The 12,491-nt window shown below is 39.1% G+C and overlaps 1 protein-coding gene across 3 annotated transcripts in view; it reads right to left on the bottom strand.

Annotated features, from left to right (window-relative positions):
• BZW2 (basic leucine zipper and W2 domains 2) overlaps positions 1 to 12,491 on the bottom strand; it is a 57,285-nt gene that overhangs the window by 41,688 nt on the left and 3,106 nt on the right. The gene's annotated exons all lie outside the window — the stretch shown is intronic.

Genomic DNA, 12,491 nt, shown 5'->3' with positions numbered 1-12,491 from the left:
AGCATGCAGCCAGCAGCTGTCTCTGCTCTCTGAAAAGCAGCAGACAGCTAGATTATGAGCTAACAAAATCTGTAGGTGGAAAACTTATAAATCATTACCAGTAGAGAGGAACAGAGCAATGTAAGGGGACAAGAAGACAGAGCAGATGAAATACAGATACAGGTTCTTAACAAACCTCTATCAGGCTTCCCACTTCCCACTGGGACACTGTGTTCTTTGTTCCTAAAACATAGGGATTTTTTTAAATACGTGACTAACAAGCTGGAGGTCTGTAAATTCAACCATGGCACAAATCACCAGGAAGTGCAGCACTGGCAACCAGGTTTATCTTGCAGACTTGCCACAGAGGCACCAGCACAGCTGCCATGTTTATAAAACCTTTAACCCAAAGGTGCTGTTCATTAGGAACAATAAAGCCAAAGCCAGGCTCTTGCCACATTAAAATCCTTTCCCTGATTTTATAGCCTCAACGGCAACATGCAGGGACAAAACAGTAACATAAGAATCTGCAGGGTAAATACAATCAACATGGGGTTTTAATGTTTACATGAAATACGAATATTGCTGGACCACATGCCCTGTCTTTCCCTAAAGGGCCTTCCAGAAGCTCTCAAGGCACTTAAATTTTTTTAAATGTTTATTTTTTAATCACAGTACTGGCCCACAGTAAAAACTATATCTACTTCAATAAAAGTATTTGTCCCTTATTACCATGCCTAGTGGGATAGACAAAACAGAGATGAAACAAAAGGGATTGATTTAATTCCATAGCAAGTAGAAACAAATACCTGAAGAGAACGAAACTTACGACACATTAAACAATAAATAAAAACCTGAGTTCATGCAAGATTCTCCAGGGATGAATTGGGCATGCAACTTGTGAAGAGTTCTCCTGGAGAAGAAGGAGGGGGAAGGGAAGACCTTACTGCTCTTTGCAGCCACCTGAAAGGAGGTCAGAGCCAGGTGGGGCTGGTCTCTTCCAAGTAATGAGCAGTAAGACAAGAGGAAATGGCCTCATGTTATGTCAGGAGAGGTTTAAATTGGGTAGGAGGAAGATTTTCTTCAGTGAAAGCATTGTGAAGCATTAGAATAGGCTACCCAGGGAAGTGGTAGAGTCACTGTTACTGGAAGTATTTAAAATACATGTAGATGGACTTGGCAGACATGCAGATGGCACTTAAGGACATGATAAACCCAGAAATAATGAGAAGACAAACTCAATGAAGTCTGCACCATAAAGCACAACACCCAACAGCTAAACTGCGATGCACAGGAAGATGTTTCTTGAAAAACAGTCAGAAAAACGCCAGTTCCCACTGCAACCAATGAAATGTACAATCACACACTGCATTAGAGATCCACCTCACCGTACTTATTTCAGGAGAGTGGGTATATCTTAGGTCACTAACCAGGAATTCCTATAGAAGTGGCTCAGATGAGTAACACTACAGAAGCACTTTCAATGCACTTCACAGTGTCAAGAGAACTGTCAACTGAGCACCAAAGACAATGGACTTCTCTGTCGTGTCATCAGGAGCCATATAAAAATGCATGAGTCATGGCACAGTCAGTGAAAGAAAAAAAAAAGGTAAAAAATTCCTAATAATTGACATAAGGTAGAAACACAAGTTAAGAAAATCAAATCACACACTCAGGCTGACACACAAAAAATGCTGACTTTCAGTAACAAGATTTCTTCCAGCAACTAAAGAAGAGGAATTAGATGTAATTCTTTAAGAACAAGGTATTAGCAGGAGCTTTTCTCACTGTTGAAAGCTCTCTGAGATGCTGTACTCTTATCTGGAATAGGCTGCAATAATGGAGATGATGTATTGCTACAGATCAGTTCATATCCAATTAACATTAATTTTAAGGTAAAATGCCAACTTCAAGCTTGCATACCTTGCCAACTGGAAAAAAGAAGGGGATAAAAGAGATCAGGCAGAGACTGGGGTCAGGTGAACTGAGAAAACAGGTGGAAGAAAGATAGAACTCTTCCAAAGCTAACGAAGTTTTCTCCTCACACAAGGCACCACTTTCAATGGACAGTGTAAATGTTAAAACAGGGTTTTTGAATTTGGAGACACTGAATTTCCTGATCATCCTGAAAAATACAACTGTCTTAGTAATTGCCACAGAGATGACTTTTTAATAGGAAAAATGGTGTAGCTAAAATTCTGCAAAAACATGACTGTAAAGGTACTGCAGCAATTTAGCTCAATCCTTCATTAAGCTTTGGGGGAGGACTGTAGTAGCCACTGTTCACAGTACATTTGCAAGAAATCGTTAATGGAGTTACTTTATAGGGTTCCCTTGAACAAGTCTCTAATAAACCAATAAATACAGGTATTTGGAAGAAAATGTGTTAAAAAGAATACCAGAGAGGCTTCATTTCCAGGAACCAAGCTTGTAAGACACAAGACAACATAATAACAGCTCAGTAATGAAGGCAGGAAGATCAGCTTTCTCATGTAGAGTACCATTCCTCCATCCAAGTCCATTCTGCTTCTGTGTTTTTTTTTTTTTTAAATGTATCAGCCCACTGGAAATTTTTACAATGTTGACCCTACTCACACAATTTCAGTATCAACAATAAAATCATAAGATGTGCCTCTTCCGTTCTTCTTGCTACCTCAAAGCTCTGAGAAGCAGCAAAAGCATGGATATCACTAGTGCCTCCAGGACACAGCACTGCAGCACTTGAAAACCAATAAACTAAGGGGCTATGGTTAAAAATAAAAATAAATAAATACAATCTGTGCATTCTCCAGAAAGCAATGCCAGCAGATGCCAGCAGTTCATTATTTCATGAACTAAATACAGTAATGGGAGGAGGGATCTATTAATAGCCAGCACCTCCTACACACCTGCAACTGGTGAAGGTCTTGATTTTAACAGAACAACTGCTTTAACCATTAAAGCAAGTTTCAATTCAGAACTCCCTAATTATTTCGTCAAAGCATATGCAAGGAGTTCACCAAGACAATGCATGGGGTTTTTTACCTTCGAGAAAGTGAATAAGCTTCCAGACATCTGAATTCTCATCTTTCTGGCACAAAGGGCCAGCAGTGAAAACATACAACACTTTGCACCATATCAAGTATTCCAAACATACCAGCATACCAGCTAACATCAATTACGCTGTTAGCAGTATTCACTTGGACAAAAAAAAAAGAATTCTGTAACTGACTTGTGTCACTCTGTATCCCAAGCAGTCCTACATTCCCTGTGGCTGCTTCTTCCTCCTCAGAGCAGGTGAAAATTTTGACAGAACACACTAGTTCTGGTAAATAAATTCCTGGAGTGGGGAATGAAGTGTCAATGCTTGGACTGCTTCAACCTGCAAACAATTATTTTCTAGGCAATGGTGGGTACAACTCCTCTCAGATCAAGCTAATAGATACTGATTCACATCCAAGGTATGTGTTGGGAGAAAAAAAAGAAATAAAGCCTCCCATGGGGTGTCTACACAAGCAACTGTTATGCTAGGTGAGTCAGAAAAATAGCTATTCCCGACTGAGCAGATGCTATTCTACCCACTGCTTGGCAGCTCCCATACCAGCACTCTCAGCCTTACTTCAGAATGGCATTTCTTCACCTCAACTCTTCACCTGAAAGCTCTTAGATTTAATTCATGGAAGAAGTGTCTATCAAGGGCTATTAAGCACATGAATGATACAACCTTCTAAGCTTGAATATTGCTGTGAGTTTCACAGGACATGAAAGAGAAATGTAGCACTCCCTTTTATCTATATCGTTGGTGGTTTGTTTTTGGGGTTTTTTTTCCCCGTTTTTCTCTTCTCACCTACCAACACTACAGGCCACTTCCAGAGATGAGACTATAGACCCAAGGCAAATTTCTCCCAGTAAGCCAAGCTTTGTTATAAGAAGGCTGTCTCTTAAACCCACAAACACACAAGACAAGCATCACTTACCCATGACAGCATACCTCACCTGAGAGTACTATGACAACAGCACTGAGAGCTGGGTGGCACCTGAGTAAGGTCAGGGTAGGAGGAGAAGTAAACAAAAATCCCAAGAGGACTATCCTGGGTCAGCTTGTTGTATTACTAACTTTGCAGGAGGACATCAAGTTGCTTTTTGTAAGATAAGGGAAAACATTCAAACCAGTTTTCTTCTGAGAGAAAAAAATCTTCGAGACAAATTGTGATTCAAGCCATGTATTTCTTCCCAGAAACAGGGGATGTCCAGAGAATATTGTCAAGACTGGTAATGGGAATCACATTGGTATTGTGATTGAATTGTTATCCCAACTGCTTTACTTTGTTATGGGTCATTTACAACTGCATGACATTCTCAGTATAATCTGTATTACTCTGCTAAATCAGAAATCCCACATAATATCCACTACCTTCAGGTGGGGAAATAAGATATTAAACATCATACCTTCCACATGTAGAATATCTAAAAGATGCTGATCATAGAGTATTGGACTCCAGCACTATTCACATATCAGAACTGGGAGATCAGTTTTGGTTTGGTAACCCAAAGCTCAAATGCCAAGCAATCATGTACGGCAAAGTCTCCCTTATTTTGGAATATCATACACAGACACAATCCTGAAAATTTTTCAAAGCACTGAGTCTTCTCTCAATTTTGACAGTTTAACCTTGCTTCTCTTAATCTTCTTCTTCCATCCTGTATCTAAACATAAATGACATTAAATGCAAGATTTATCTGAAAATATACATGTATATAACCAAGAATATGTCTTTGATGGTAATCTATATTCAGGAGACTTTGAAATACATCAAACTGAACCCAAAGAATTCACAGTCTATCTATAAACACAGCACTGCAAGCAATGGCTATTACGAATGCTTCTTAAGCTTCGCTTCTCAAGAAGTGGTAATTATATGCAATTTTGATCATAATTGCAATCAGATGAAAACTTGGTTTTCAAAAATGCATTTATATACACAGGTGGCACATATATATTCAGAACTAAGAAACATCGCCACAAAAGGAAGTCAAATAAAGCAACAACATAAATCACTCAAGGTAGGAAAAAAAAAAAATAGAGCAACTAGCCTGTTGTGTCACAAATTTGTATCTATTTTCCAGTATTAGCGTCATCTCCTAAAAGCTTATTCACATCAGTTATTGAGACATCTGCTTCACACAGATGCAGATCAGAGCAGGTATATAATATTTTACCCCACTCCACCCCAGCGGCAGAGGCAATGCTGAATGCACTGCAGTGCTTTGTGCCCACACACTGGTAATGGAAGCACAGAGAGCTGTGAGTCAGCTCAGTTCAATGCAAAACCCAGAAATTTAATTGATACTACTGGTTGTGAGGACCACTCCCTGTTTCACTGTCGACCATTTTAGAAGGCAATCAGCTAAACCAAAACCCCTATCGACTTTTCTTGACTAAACAGCCAACTGTCAGACCCCAAATATGGGGTGCATTTGACTTGCCTTTAAAAATGAATGATGACACCTAGTCTGTCCCTGCAATTCTTGCCTATTTTCACCATAAGGAGAAACATAAACATTTCAAGAAAATAGCTTATCTAAAACATTCCGCTTGCCCATCTTAAGAGCGAGATAGGTGAACAGCTTCACAGCCTCAGATTTAAAGCACTTCTTAGGTATCCGGATCAGACCAAACTTCACACCTGCAGATTTGCCATCTGTGTGAAAGTCTATAGCTCAGCAGTACCTATGAACATCTCAGAATTAGGAATTTAGTTAGCCACCCAAAATTAACAATAAGGCAATTACTATTTGTATACTATTCAGTTCTATAGTTAATTCAGTAGACCTGCTTGTTTATCTTTCTGAAATAATTCACAGAACTTTCATTGTTGGCTGAGAAGTTTCAAAATCCAGTGAGCCACAGATATGTTGAGAGCACAGTCTCAGCATCAGACCACAGCCATCCACCCACTCCCAACCCAGTTTCTGAAGCCAAGCATTACTGCAGGAGTTATGGATTTCTAATCAGAATATGTTTAGTATCTTTTTTAAAGGGCATAAAGCATCACTATGCCAGACAGCCTTGCTTCCTTCAGAGAAAGCATGCATCCACTTTGTGGTGGTTTGGCCTATGTCAATGTCAGCTTGGCACAATGATATTTGATACTATTAATAGGGAAATCTATTTTCTTGTTTACAACATCACTGTTCATGCACTGGAAAGACCAATATCAGCAACCTACTTCCATAGATAACCTAATAAGGGTTCCACAGAATGTATATCTGTAGGTGTATGCATACATATATATGTACAAGAGACAAAAACACCAGTAAAAGCTACATTAGATTTCGACAACTCACTTCCTATGAGGAAACTATGAATAATTTAAAAGGGTTTACTAATGAGGTAGCTAAATGATTTTTCTTTTTTTGCTGGACTGAGAAACCACAATGAAAGGCTTGGCTCGTCCCTCTGAGGCTTCAGAAAGATATGGCAGCTAACCTAGCTAAACTCCAGAACATGGAGCAGTTCACTCACTGGACACAGCCAAACCCTCCAAGTCAGTGACCTGACTGCTGAAGGCCATGCCAACCAACACAGCTGTATATCACCTCTAATGCTGCTCTGCATAGTTTGATACACTCTGTAGAGCTGAATAACTAGTAAAATTAGCATATGTTCTTTGCTAAGGGAGGATAAAAATGCAAAGGTTGAAGTGAAAACCTAAATGATTTTTTTCTTCAATTCTAAAACAGAAGAGAGCAGATATTCAACATGACTATCAATTGGAGGCTTTGCAATAACTGGAATTTTTATGCTATTCTTGACAATGCTTTAAAAATAAAGCTGATACTCAGATAAAAGTATGTCAATATGAACCTTTACTAACAAAGTGTTAGGAATATGAATTAAGCTACTCAGCCTGGTTTTCAACATAAATTAAGTAATTTATACAAAATAAATGGGCCTACAGTTCTTGTCCCCACCAAGATCTTGCTCTCTCTCAGCTTCAAAAGACTTCATATTGTCTCCTCATAACATAACACTGCTTTTGCAGTGCTGATACCTACTAAAAAGGTCAACAATTGTTTAAACTGACAGGACAAAAGAAAATGGAGAAGGAACGCGGCCTCCCTATATCTCAACAAAGTACAGCCTAGGGAGGGCACTGAGATACTAAACTAATCCTAGCATCAAACAGGCTACCCATGAAATGCTTTGCCTTGACATATTTGGTTTCAGTGAGCTGGGAACCACTGCTCACAGGTAAAAGTTCAAGAATCACAAAACTCTCTCACGGGAGAGACCTGGGAATCTGATGCCTTGACAATTTAGCAGTGTGACTCACCAACAAACCAGTCCACTGGCATCAGGAAGAATCTTGGAGGCACAACAGCAATGCAAATTGACGTACCGATGGCAGAGTACATTGGGAAAAAGGCACTTTTCAGCACACACCAATAAACAATTTAACGGGAATAAAACAACTGACAAAATAAAGCCCTTCCCCTGTCTCTTCTAGAGAATTATGTGCATCCTTTCCTTCTAATTCAAGAAGCCTTTTAACAAGGCTCCACAAAACAAGACAGCCAAAGTCAAAACCTGGCAAAAGACCTCAGGCATATGCTTGAGCATAGAAATAGGTGTTTCCTCATAGTGGGAAGGGAGCTGAGATGTATTGGCAGGATGATAAATTTGAAGGGCAGAGCCAAGGATTCACATGGTCCTGGGGGCACACTGACTGGGGCCCCTTTTCATACAAGATGTAGAGAAAGAAACCTACAAACATCTTGGCAGAATATGGTATTCAACAGCACAGCCCTGGGTTTCCATAGCACTGGGTGATGATTTTGGGATCCTCAGGTCTCTCTGTTTTAAGAAAATATAGTCAAAGCAGACCTAAGACAAAAAAGACTTAACAGAGGCTTCAGAAAGGTGCAGAAACATGGAAAAAAAAGCAACCAGACCCAAACCAAACTCACATCAATATTGGTGCATACACAGAAGGCTGCAGATTGAAAAGAAACTTACCATCCCCTCTTCGAAAGGGCTGACTTCTCCTCAAGCATTTAAAAGAAATAAATACCTTGTTTTTCTAATTTCCTGTTGCTCAAGGCATGAAATGATAGTGAAAATAAGTGACAAGCCCTGTACCTAATGCTCAGTAGTATCCTCCCAAGATCTCACCGCTGTGTCTCATCAGAAGAAAATGACTAACGTATAACTTGAATGCACTAAAGGTATCTTCCCCCTTAAAAAGCATTTCTAGAGAACTAGAGGATTTTATTTATGGAAACAAAACCTAAAATGAAAGGATCACTTTAGCTGCAAATTACAAACCGTTGAACTGCTTAGACTTCTTTTCTGCATGAAAACACATCTAAGGAAAATACATGAGACAGTAGTTATTACGAGCAAGTACAACCCCAAAGCCATATTTAATTGTTCTGCCTGCAGTAATTGAAGGACTTGTAGAAGGGTGTAACTTGCTGAGATTCAAGACATCACAGAAGATGCTTCTTTCCAACGTCCCTGGCCAACCTCTGTCTCAAGAGTGTGTCTAGCATTTCCTTTGCCTGGCCTGTCTGTCCTCAGCCCTAATTCTCACTAGAGGTAATCCACCGTCTTACAGACTGAATAAAAGCAGTAATCTCTGTCTGCAACTATGAGTCTGCAAAAATTGTAAGTGATCTCTACACAAAACTTCTCCACCCTAAGTAAAGCTCAGATTTTTTCAGAGCAATCCTTATACAGAATGCAAAAACACATGTATGAATGAAAGACTCAGGGAATTTTAAAATTCACTCTATAGTTTCTGTAGTAGGAAAAAAACCACATTTGTAATTTCAAAAGCTCTTAGACACATAGCAACTAAAAGCTCTCACAGACAAAGTAGGTATTACTACTGATTTACATCCTGGAAGTATTTTCCTGGCTTGCTGTAATTTAAAAACCAAAACAAGTAACCCAACATTGATTATTTGTTTTATATGGCACATGTGAGGAAGACTTTTTACTTTATTAAAACCAGCTTAGCCAACAAAAATGTATCTAAAGATGGAGTGAGAATAGTCCTGCAATCTGATCCACATGAGTTGCCACACTTGGACTTAACCATCCCCATAGCAAACAGCGATCCAAGTCGGAAGTTTTACCAGCAAATTGTTACAAACATAGGAGTTCCCTGTATTATGCTTGCCCTATACAGCCACACTTTACAGAAGCTCTTAAACTCTGAAACTCCAAGAGTTTAATTCTGCTCTCAGCTGTCCAGCATGTAAGAATGGTAAAGAGCACTACAGTGCAGTAAAATGGCCACCACACCACTGCACGTGCGTACTGGACTCTGTCTGGTTTTTTATTTTGACTTCTGCAGTCTCTTACAAGATTTACAGCTACATTTAAGAACTATGGTACGGCAAGTTCAAAAGCACTTTCAGGCATGGCAGATTATTATTGCACTCCACAGACTTCTCTCTAGGGAGAAAAAAATAGATTTTTTCCATTTGTCAATTTTTCTCTCACACACCAGCATTACACAGGAGTGATCCTTGAGCATTTTATTTATCTTTGAACAGATAGTTAACACTTTAACATATAAGTACTGTTGCAGTTAAGGGGAAGAGTCATTTTTAATCAACACTAGATCACATAGAAATAGAAACTGTTTCAGAAATCAAATCTACAGTTTAATGGGCAACCATTGCAGTTCACAGGTGAATTATTTCTCATAAAATATCAAAATGGAATTACTTCACCTGTAAGCTCAGGCAGAGAGATGTGGGTGACAGCCTATTGCCTTATGAGCAACACAGACACAGGAATTCTTGAATTTGCACAGGAGAAATGAGGACAGGAAATAAGGAAATATGAGGAATAAAAGATTGCTCTTAAAGCAATCTCAACAGCACATATCCATTCAACGCATGATCTAATTCTTCTGTCCTAAACAATAACCTTAAGTCTACAAAGAGGTACATATATCTGCACACAACTCTATGCAGTTTAAATAATCCTGTCTGGAGGTAAAAAAAAATTACTCGCTAATTAGATCTAATTAAGTGTTTAACCCAAGTGCCTTGACCATTCTTCACCAAAAAAACAGTTGATTGTCACTGACTAAATGCTGCTAACACTGTTTTTCACAGTATTGCACTCATGAATCCCTAAAACCAGTACAAATTCTCTGTGTGTTGTAGTTTTTCAGTCTCCTTCTACATGCAGATATATTTCCCTTGCAGCTTTACATAATTTAATTTGCTTTAGATCTCTGAAATTTTGTATTTATTTTAGGAACGGCCATCTGAAAAGCCATTGTGACCAAGTCTTACAGAAGCTGTGCCATTGCTACCACCTGCAAAGTTTAAGTGGGAAAGAACTTAGTCTTGCAAAGGTGCTCAGGCATACTCTGACACACATTGCTCTGCTGTCACTAAATACATTTCAGTCTTTAACAGCAAAAATCTACTTACATGCCATCACTTCCAAAAAATGCAAGCATCTACTTATGTGGAATTCATAGGCATGAACAATTTGTTTAAAGCTTAGATTTCTTTTAATTCAATAAAACCACAGTGAGTTAGAGCTACACATGAAAAGCACAAAATATGTATTGTCTGAGCCAGCAGCCCATACTAGAACCACCTAGAAGAAACAATTAAGAGAATGTGAACTCAATCTGCAAAAGAACAATTTATTTTTTTCTTATGCTGGGGATATAAAAGAAGAAAGAGGTACACATATCTGATTTTATTGTGAAAGCAATGATGACTTTTTCAAAGGAAGCTTTTAACCACGTAGTACAAGTGCACATTAATCTAAGGCACTTACATTACCCATGATCATCATCACAATACCAAAGCACCTCGAAATTTCTTCTTTGCTCTGTTAATCCTCACTCCCTGCGAGAAGATTCTGGTTGCCCTGGCATGATTAGCAGTAAAAGACACAAAAATAAAAGCATATGCTCAAAAATGCACTTTGCAACATATACAAATAAACTTGTGAATAGTTTTCTTAGAAGAAAATTCTACATATGACTGCTATTCTGTATATATTTTTGGTACAAAACCACCAAAGCTGGCTGTGCTCAATCAGGTCAAGTCTTGGAGCAAAGCAACACCCCAGTTAAATCAGACTATTAAGCTCAGACAGGAATTCCTTACCATTATACAGACGTTCAAGCCTCGAACTGCAACTTTCACACTGCTCTGACCTGTATTTCCTGCTGGAGAACACTGCTCACCTCAACCATGCTCATCCTATAGTCTGGATCAGGCAATCTTTTGGAAGATACTTTGGTGTCCTGTCCCATATATAAGAATCCTTCAAGTCAGGATTCAAGAGAAGATGAAAGAAGCATAAACCTCATCTCACCAGATTACTGGGTAAAGCTACAGTCAAGTCCTGAGGTTTGCTCCTAAAGTACAAAGTGTAGAGAAAGCCTAACTTTGTGCAAGGTCTCAAAAGGAATTGGTAGCAAGCGCAGATCTCTATCAAGGTCTTAGATTAGCACCTTAGCTACAGGAATACCCTGTATGCAGCTACTGTGGATACGCCAATTGTGTTCAAAAATACATATTAACGCTCACCAGTTTCAGTTATTTTTCTGTGGTTTTAAAAATCAACCCTCTAGTACAAAACAGGCCTTAGCAACCTTGACAGATCATAGCAAAGACCAAGTGGCTGTTTGGAGATCCAGAAACAGATTAAAGTTGAAAAAATATCCTTAAAAAAGTCAAAGAGTTATACAATGCCAATCAACTGGGCTGGGGGGGAATATGGCGAGGGGAAGTAACTTATCTACAGATTGCTATTTGTGAGCTCTGAGAGGAAAAAACAGAGGATGTTTCTAAGCAGTAAAAACCCCTTGACCTTGCATGAACTTGAATTGATCTAAATGAATAATCCTATTAGGTCCTCTCAACTTTGGCCAGGATATAATTACAAGGATTGGAGACAGCAGGACCAAAACCCAGTGGGGGTCTGTCTGCAAGGCTCAGCTCCACTTGACGGAGATTTCCTATTGCCCAGGGCATGCAGGAAGACAGAGCTAGTTTACAAAAACATGCTTGGCAACAATATTAAATGGATTTTACGTAGGAATGACTCAATACACCTAAAACTTCAGCTGGGCAAAAAGACAATGGCAGGGGACACCACAGGTCTGTCAAGGCATGATTGCTGAACAGGAAACAATTCTTCATCGGCTCCCAAAACAGGAACTGGGGGCTGGGGATTCAAGAAAACCATGAAACAACAGGTTCAAAAACAGGAAAGAAGTGTCCTCTTTCAAGCAGTCATGAAAGTTATAATCATGGGGTGCTGCATACACACAATTTACCTGAATTTAAAAAGCCTACCAGCCTACTTAGACTGTCAAATATAAAGGTAAACACAAAGACACCACTTCTTGATGAGGAAATCCTGAGCTGAACCAGTGAGATGGGAGTTAGGATATATGTCACACAACTGTGAGTACTGGTTTGACCTACTATTTTATTTTCCCCTAGACAAAATGTAGTGGGTCAGACAGGTTTCTGAG

The sequence above is a fragment of the Sylvia atricapilla genome, chromosome 1 (assembly GCF_009819655.1).
Source record: "Sylvia atricapilla isolate bSylAtr1 chromosome 1, bSylAtr1.pri, whole genome shotgun sequence".
NCBI classification, from domain to species: Eukaryota; Metazoa; Chordata; class Aves; order Passeriformes; family Sylviidae; genus Sylvia; species Sylvia atricapilla.
Note: the sequence above shows the minus strand (reverse complement) of the source record. Positions and strands in the feature narration are given on the sequence as shown.